Here is a 9,301-nt window from a genome sequence, read left to right as displayed (position 1 = left end):
GTCACAGCTAGACCACGCAAATGTCAAGAATCGGCATTGAGGTCTCAGCAGAGTACTCAGGAACTTGTCTCTTTCGCTCACTACAAACCCTACAGGGCTCCAAGAGTGTAGTTTCTTGAGCTCAGCATGCTTGGCTAATGCACTATGGAGAACAAAATTATGAGGCCTATAAGGCAATATGGATGAGAAAACGCATTGGGGGGGGATGTTTTTAAGACATTCTACAACCACAAAACAAAATTCTAGGAGCCCATTTGAATTCTCAAGTGCATCTCAGCACTTAAGAAAAATGAGAATATTCAGATGTGGTGTAGTCTTTCTTACTTAAATCCATGCAAAATAATTTACTTGATAGGATCAGGAGGTTGTAGAGCAGAACTGGGAAAGAAAAGCAATATAACCAAGTAATTCCACATTAGCAAAGTAACTTCAGAGAGTGGGGCATGTTGACCAAAATCAGTTGTTGTATTGTTAGGTTATTTTCAATCATGTTTGACTCTTTATGACCCCATTTGGTATTTTCTTAGCAAAGATACTGGAGTGGTTTGCCATTTCTTCTTCCAGCTTATTTTACAGATGAGGAAACTGAGGCAAATGGGGTTAAGTGACTTGCCTAGGATCATACAGCTAGTAAGTGTCTGGGTCCACATTTGAACTTGGATTTTCCTGACTTTAGACCAGGTGCTCTATCCACTGTGCCACCTTGCTGCCCATAAAATCAGTTAGGTGACTTTCTTAATCCATAGTTAGCACCTACAATCAGAGTTTTCAGTTTTAAATGCTTAGGTGCAGAGGGATTCTGCCTCTAGCAATACTTAGGCATGGAGACACGCCGATGGTAATACTCATAAAATTCTAGTAAAATCTTATTCTGTGACCCTGTCTTGGTCCAGAAGTACCCCTGGGGTTTTAAAGGCCATGAAACCTAGCACAAACTGTTGTAGTTCCTGCCAGGCTCAGTAGATTTTGAACAGTTTATCATCTGAGAACCAGACTTCCTGTGTTTGTCTCCAGAGGCTGCCCAAAAGGTGGTGAATTTTCCAACCTCAGAAATTCACTAAAGCGTCTAAGATAAGGAGGTGCTTTACCTTCATACTGACTGTCCCTGGTACCTAGAATGCACTTTCTTCTCACCTCTCCCTCTTAAAATCCTTCCTCTTCTCTCTAAGACTCAGTTCAAGAACTACTTTCTCCGTGATTCCTCTCTTTAGTCTCCCTCCCTCTCCTCCCCGCCAGCTTCTACTGTCCTCTTTCTATACTCCAAAATAGCACTTTACATCTATCTCATCTATTTTTGTATATGCTTATACTTATTGTCCCCCAAAGGCTTTAAACTGCACTAAGACTTTTTTTTTAATTAATTTATTTTTTATTTAGTTTTCAGCTTTGATTTTCACAAGAGTTTGAATAACAAATTTTCTCCCCATTTCTACCCTCCCCCCCACTCCAAAATGGCGTATATTCTGGTTGCCCTGTTCCCCAGTCAGCCCTCCCTTCTGTCACTCCACTCCCCTCCAATCCCCTTTTCCCTTCCTTTCTTGTAGGGCAAGATAAATTTCTATGCCCCATTGCCTGTGTATCTTATTTTTTAGTTGCATGCAAAAACTTTTTTTTTTATTTTTGAACGTCTGTTTTTAAAACTTTGAGTTCCAAATTCTCTCCCCTCTTCCCTTCCCACCCACCCTCCCTAAGAAGTCAAGCAATTCAACATAGGCCACATGCGTATCATTATGTATAACCCTTCCACAATACTCATGTTGCGAAAGACTACACTGTATTTTGCTCCTTCCTAACCTATCCCCCTTTACTGAATTTTCTCCCTTGGCCCTGTCCCCTTTCGAAAGTGTTTGTTTTTGATTACCTCCACCCCCATCTGCCCTCCCTTCTATCATCCCCCCCCCCTTTTTTTATCTTCTTCCTCCTTTTCTCCTGTGGGGTAAGATACCCAAATGAGTATGTATGGTATTCCCTCCTCGGGTCAAATTTGATGAGAGCAAGATTCACTCATTCCCCCTCACCTGCCTTCTCTTCTCTTCCTACAGAATTGCTTTTTCTTGCCACTTTTATGCAAGATAATTTACCCCATCCTATCTCCCTCTATCTCCCTCTCTCAATATATTCCTCTCTAATCCCTTAATTTGATTTTATTTTTTAGATATCTTCCCTTCATCTTCAACTCACCCTGTGCCCACTTTCTCTCTCTCTCTCTCTCTCTCTATAGATATATAGATATATATCTATATATACACACACACACATATATACATACATACACACTCACATATACATATATATACATAAAGATATATATATATATGTATACACACACACACATATATATATATGCATATTCCCTTCAACTACCCTAATACTGAGGTCTCATGAATCATACACATCATCTTTCTGTGTAGGAACGTAAACAAAACACTTCAACTTTAGTAAGTCCCTTGCAATTTCTTTTTCTTGTTCTTTTTCTTGATTATCTTTTCATGCTTCTCTTGATTCTTGTGTTTGAAAGTCAAATTTTCTATTCAGCTCTGGCCTTTTCACTGAGAAAGCTTGAAAGTCCTCTATTTTATTAAAAATCCGTATTTTGCCTTGGAGCATGATACTCAGTTTTGCTGGGTAGGTGATTCTTGGTTTTAATCCTAGCTCCATTGACCTCCAGAATATCATATTCCAAGCCCTTCGATCTCTTAATGTAGAAGCTGCTAGATCTTGGGTTACTCTGATTATGTTTCCACAATACTCAAATTGTTTCTTTCTGGCTGCTTGCAATATTTTCTCCTTGATCTGGGAGCTCTGGAATTTGGTGACAATATTCCTAGGAGATTTCTTTTTGGGATCTATTTGAGGAGGCGATCTGTGGATTCTTTCAATTTCTATTTTACCCTCTGGCTCTAGAACATCAGGGCAGTTCTCCTTGATAATTTCTTGAAAGATGATATCTAGGCTCTTTTTTTGATCATGGCTTTCAGGTAGTCCAATAATTTTTAAACTATCTCTCCTGGATCTATTTTCCAGGTCAGTGGTTTTTCCAATGAGATATTTCACATTGTCTTCCATTTTTTCATTCCTTTGGTTCTGTTTTATAATATCTTGATTTCTCATAAAGTCACTACCTTCCACTTGCTGCAGTCTAATTTTTAAGGTAGTATTTTCTTCAATGGTCTTTTGGACCTCCTTTTCCATTTGGCTAATTCTGCCTTTCAAGGCATTCCTCTCCTCATTGGCTTTTTGGAGCTCTTTTGCCATTTGAGTTGGTGTATTTTTTAAGGTGTCTTTTTCTTCAGTATATTTTTCATTATTTTTCTGGGTCTTCTTCAGCAAGTCATTGACTTGTTTTTCATGGTTTTCTCATATCCTTCTCATTTCTCTTCCCGATTTTTCCTCTACTTCTCTTACTTGCTTTTCCAAATCCTTTTTGAGTTCTTCCATGGCCTGAGAGCAGTTGATGTTTTTCTTGTGACTTTGTTGACTTCTTCTGGCTGTATGTTTTGGTCTTCTTTGTCATCAAAGAAAGAATCCAGAGTCTGAGACTGAATCTGGGTGCGTTTTCGCTGCCTGGCCATATTCCCAGCCAACTAACTTTACCCTTGAGTTTTTTAAGAGAACTATGTTCCAAGCCTGGGGGGATGCGCCAGCTCTGCCACACCAGCACTGCTCCTTCCCCAAGAAGCCCCAACCCGGAGTGGACTTAGATCTTCAGCAGGCTCTTTTCTCCTGCTCTGATCTGCCACTTAATTCCTCCCACCAGGTGGGTCTGGGGCTGGAAGCAACTGCAGCTGTAGTTCTGTAGCTGCCCCACCTCCTCTGCCCCCAGGGCAGTGGCCAAACCAGGAACTCCTTTATAACTATGTCCCCAGCAGCTTTTCCCACTAACCTTCTCTGTTATCTTTGGTGTTTATGGATTGAGAAGTCCCGGCCCGGCTCCTGGTCTGGCTGGTCCGCACCGTCCATGCTGGGCTCTGCTCCACTCCGCTCTGCTCCACTCCCAGCTCCCTGCGGGATAGACCTCAACCAGAGACCATCCAGGCTGTCCTGGGCTGGAGCCCCACTTCCCTCTGCTATTTTCTGGGTTCTAGAATTGGTTCAGAGCCATTTTTATAGGTTTTTGGAGGGGCTCAGCAGGGAGCTCACGCTAGTCCCTGCTTTCCAGCCACCATCTTGGCTCCTGCACTAAGACTTTTGGGACACCCTGTATGAAGGCAGCTAGATGCGCAGTGGATTGAGTGTTGAATTTAGAATCAGGAATATATGAGTTTGATCCTTCCTCCAGATACTTATTAGCTGTGTAACCCCACAAGTCATTTAACCTCTTCCTCAGCTTCTCCATCTGTAAGATTGTGATCATAATAGCACCTACCTCATAGGATTGTGAGGATTAAGTGATATAACATATGTAAAGCTCTTTGCAAAATTTAAAGCATTATATAAATTTTAGCTATTATTTTTAGATTGTTATTGTCTCCCCCAATAGAATGTGAGCTCTTTGGTGGTAGGGACTGTCTTGGTTCTATCGCTGTACCCATGGCACTTAACATGGGGCCTGGTTCATAGTAGATATTTATAAATTGGTTGCTCTGTAAGAGAGTAATCACATGGATGAACTGACAGATTCCTATAGTCATAATAATAAGACATAATACTTGTATAGTGCTTTATAGTTCACATATACAATCCCACTTGACCCTCTCAAAAAATCACTAAGTTAGAAAGTACAGGTGTTTTCACTACCATTTACAGATGAAGAAGTATATATGTATACTTGTGTGTATATATGGCATATACACACACACACACACACATATATATATATATATACACACACACATATATGTGGGAATGTGAGTGTATATATATATGTATCCATACATGTGTATGTATATAGATGCATATTCATGCATGTATATATGTGTATGTGTATATATAAATATATATATTTAATAGTAGAACTGAGATTTCTTTGTTGCAGAAACAGCCCAATTAGGAAACTCCTTCTACCAATGTATATTGGTACCTGTTCCACAATTTTTAGTCTTATGGAGTTGCATAGACTCTGAGAGTTTAAGTGATTACCCAGAGTCATACAGCCAGTATGTTATTAGAGGTGAGATTTAAGCACAGGTCAGATGTCCATTCACTCACCACACTGTCTTTTAATAAATATAATAATCAAAAGGTATTTTCTAATCCTTTCCAGGGGCTCAAGTCTCCCACCAAAAAAAATTATATATTTATTTTTATGCACTCAAATATGTATATATCATTCCCCCCAGATTAAATATAAGTTTTTTTCAGGGAAGAGAGTATTTATTCCTTTTTTTGTCCTCCATATCTTCACTATCTAGAACAGTGCTTGGCACACAGGGACTTGAACTCCATGTCTGCCTGATACCAAGTCAAGTTTTCTATCCATAGTACCATACTGCCTGGTGCACCATGTTGAACTAGAAACTACAACTATAATTATCCCCATTTTATAGATTTGGAGGTTGAGGTTCAAAGGAATTAAGTGACTTGATCAGTCATTTAATTAGTAATCATTAAAGATAAGATTTTAGAAATTGAGGGTCTCTGTGATTTGCCTGTGAGTTGGGATTTTAATTCCGATATTCTACCTCCAATTCCAATATTTCAGCGGATAGAATGTTAGGCCTGGAGTCAGGAAGACTTGAATTCAAATGCAGCTTCAGATACAGACTGACTGTGTGACCCTGCACAAGTCACTTAATTACTGTCTGCCTCAGTTTCTTCCATTGTAAAATGAGGATAATAATCTAACCTACTTCACAGGATTGTTGTAAGGATCAAGTGAGGTAATATTTGTAATGTCCTTGTAATGCCTGGCACATAGTAGGCATTTAAATGTTTCCTACCTACTCCTACTGCACTACATTGAAAACAACAGGCAGTTAGAAATGCAGTATTGAAGTGTAGAAGAGAGGTTGAGGATGGACATATAAATTTCAGAGTCATCTGCATAAATGTGATAACTGAACCCAGAAAAATCAATGAGATCACTGAGGGGCAAATTATATAGGTAGAGAAGAAAGCTTGGGACATGGTCTAAGACCATCTTAGACTGTTTGAATTTAAAGCCAGGATAAGAAAAAACATAAAAGAAGACAGAGGGGGAGTTTTCAAAGATATACAGGACAACTAGGATAGTGTTTCTTATGGAAATCAAGGGAAGAAAAGTATCAGGAAATCAAGAGTTCCAAATGCTGATGAAGGATTGAGTTGACACTGCTGACTAAGAAGAGACTGCTTGAAGGGGTGAAAAGGAAGTCAATAAGAGAGGAGTTTTATTAGAACAATGCAGGCTGGGAGCAGGGGAGAATGGAGGGGACAAAGGACATTTTGCAGAAGGGAGAAAGAAGTGATTCGGTGAGAAGACACGAAACCAGTAAGTGGATTACAAAGTGGATAGAGTGCCAGGCCTGAAGTCAGAAAGACATCTTCCTGAGTTCAAATCCAGTCTCAGACACTTACTAGCTTTGTGACCCTAGACAAGTCACTTAACCCTTTTTACTTCAGTTTCCTCACCAATGGCAAAGATTCCAGTATCTTTGCCAAGAAAACCCCAAATGGGGTCATGAAGAGTCAGGCATGATTCAACAACAACAACAACAACTCTATCAAGATATTTGTCAATGAAAGGAGGAAGAAAAATAAGATGATGGTTTGGGAGTGTAACAGAGTTGAAGTTTTAAGCTCCACAAACGTAGAGAGCTGGCCTTATTTAAACTATGTCTCTTCCCCAGCACTTAGCTCAGTGTTCTGGATACTTTCTATGATAAATATTTGCCAAATAAATTAATTAAAGAGAATGAATAGAATAGAGGATACCTAATCATACTGATAGGCAGAGAGGAAAGGGAAAACAAAGGAAGAAAAATTGAAGTGTTAAAGAGAGTGGATGATTTTCCCAGAGGAGATGGGAAGGCACAAGATTATGGCACTGCAGAGGTGTGGAAGGAGTACTGGTCTTTGAACAAGATAACCTTGAGTTCAGGTTCTAGTTCTGACACTTGAAGCTAAACACCTAATATTTCTGAGTCTTAGTTTCCCTATTGTGATAATAATACATGGACAACCTATTTTAAAAAGTTTTTAAGGAAAATACTTTGACAACCTTAAAGGACTATAACAATATAAGTTCTTATCTTCCAAGACAAAAGGGAAGGGTTTAAGCAAGGCAAGACAGAGAACTGATTACCTTTTCACCTGAGACAGAAGGGAAGTTTACAGAGAAATTGTGAGACAGAAAAGAGAAAAAAACTAAAAGAGAACACACTTAACATAAGCATTTGAGTTGGTCTGGAAGTTTGAGGAGAATAAACATTTACATTTAACATAGCTACCTTCAGTAATTTAACTGAGGAGTAAACAAGCAGAAATGAATTTTTGAAATTGCTGTTTAATAGATAACACTTACATAATGCCTTAAAGGTTTGCAAAACACTTTACATGTGTTAACTCATTTGGTCCTCATAACAACATTAGGACATTGCTGCTATTATGCACTCCATTTTACAGATGAGGAAACTGACAGACACAAAGAGGTTAAGTGACTTGTTTAGGTCACACAGCTAGTAAGTGTCTGAGGCAGAATTTGAACTCAAATCTTCCTGACTTCAAATCCCATACGATATTCACTGGACCACCAAGTTGCCCATTTAGCAATGAGAGCTCTGTTCTATTAAAAAACATTAATTTTATTGAGTCAACACAATTTTGTGGTTTTCTCCAGCAACATCAGACAACCTAAGATTGGGAGCAGATGAAGCTCATGATGGAGATTAACAGGGTCTCATAATAACAAAGTAGAATAAATGTAGTGGAAAAGGAAGAAAAGCTTCTAATAATAATCCTAGATAATACTTACATAGGACTTTAAAGTTTGCAAAATATCATGTATCAATTGCCTCCTTTGACCCTCACAACCACCCCGAGAGGCAGATGCTAATAATAACAGCCTCATTTTACAGATAAAAAAACTGAGACTCAGAAAGTTTAAGTGAGGATTATATAGCTAGTAAAAGGCCGAAAGAGGATTCAGACATGGATCCCCTTGATTCAAATCTCTAGGTTCTTTCCCATAACACTGTGTTACATTTTATAGAGTGCTGGTGAATATCATCATTAAAATGGCAGACCTTGTGGGTAGAGAGGCAAGGGAAGTCAAGTAGAGTAATGGACAGGGAAGACCCAGAGGGTTCATAAAAGACGCAAAGTCCTGATTAGACCAAAGAGCATGTTCAATGGTAGAACAACTAGTGACATTAGCCAGAATATGTCTGTATCAATTAGCTTCAGGGATCCCATGGACGCTAATGTTCTTATCACCAATGCAGTCCCTCCTTGCCTCCCTGTGTTCTGGGAGGCTGCTGCAGAGGATCTAGATAGAAAACAGTCTAAACATTACTGTGCATCTCTGGGAACTCTGCAGCTGTGTTATAATTTACAGGGGTTATTAATTCATTCAACAAATATTTATTAAGTGCTTCCTATGTGCTAGGCATTATGCTAAGTACTAGGAGTACAAAGACAAACCTCAAATAGCCCCTGCCCTCAAGGAGTTTACATTCTATTTGTGCAAAACAATGTGTTCACAGGTAAGTGAAAATCATTTTGGGGTGGGGACTCTAGCTACTAAAGGGATTAGGGTTGGCCTCCAGTAGGAGGTGACACTTTAGATGAGCCTTGAAGGAAACAAGGCAGTCTAAGAATCAGAAGTAAGAACGCAATTCATTCCAGGTATAACGGTCAGATTGTGCAACGGAGCAAATGAGAAATGGAATACAATGTATGTAGAACAAATAACAAGTAAGCCAATTTGGCTTGAACACCAAGCATTCGACAGGAAATCATTTGCACTGAGCCAAACTCTGAAGGGTTTCAAATGTCAGCAAGAGAAAGAGAGAGAGAGACAGAGAGAGAGAGAGAGAGAGAGAGAGAGATTCCATTTTAATCTAGAATGAATGAAAAAGAATTTGTTAAGTGTTAATTATGAACAAGGCACTGTGCTAAGTGCTGGAGATACAAATATAAAAAGTGAAACAGTCCTTGCCCTCAACACACATAAAGTAATGGTGGCCAAGGGAGAATTTTGGTTTAGGGGAGTCACAGAGATAGTTAATGTATAGGCTAGTGAATTGATATACCTTTACATAAGTAATGGTGCTATCAATTTGATCCTAGAGTTAATGGTCAATGGAACATCTTGAGCAGAATAATGATGTGGTTAAACCTATGCTCTTAGAATATCACTTTGAAAGCTTTTTTGAGGATAGAT

This window comes from Trichosurus vulpecula, chromosome 1 (genome assembly GCF_011100635.1).
Source record: "Trichosurus vulpecula isolate mTriVul1 chromosome 1, mTriVul1.pri, whole genome shotgun sequence".
Taxonomy (NCBI): Eukaryota; Metazoa; Chordata; class Mammalia; order Diprotodontia; family Phalangeridae; genus Trichosurus; species Trichosurus vulpecula.
Note: the sequence above shows the minus strand (reverse complement) of the source record.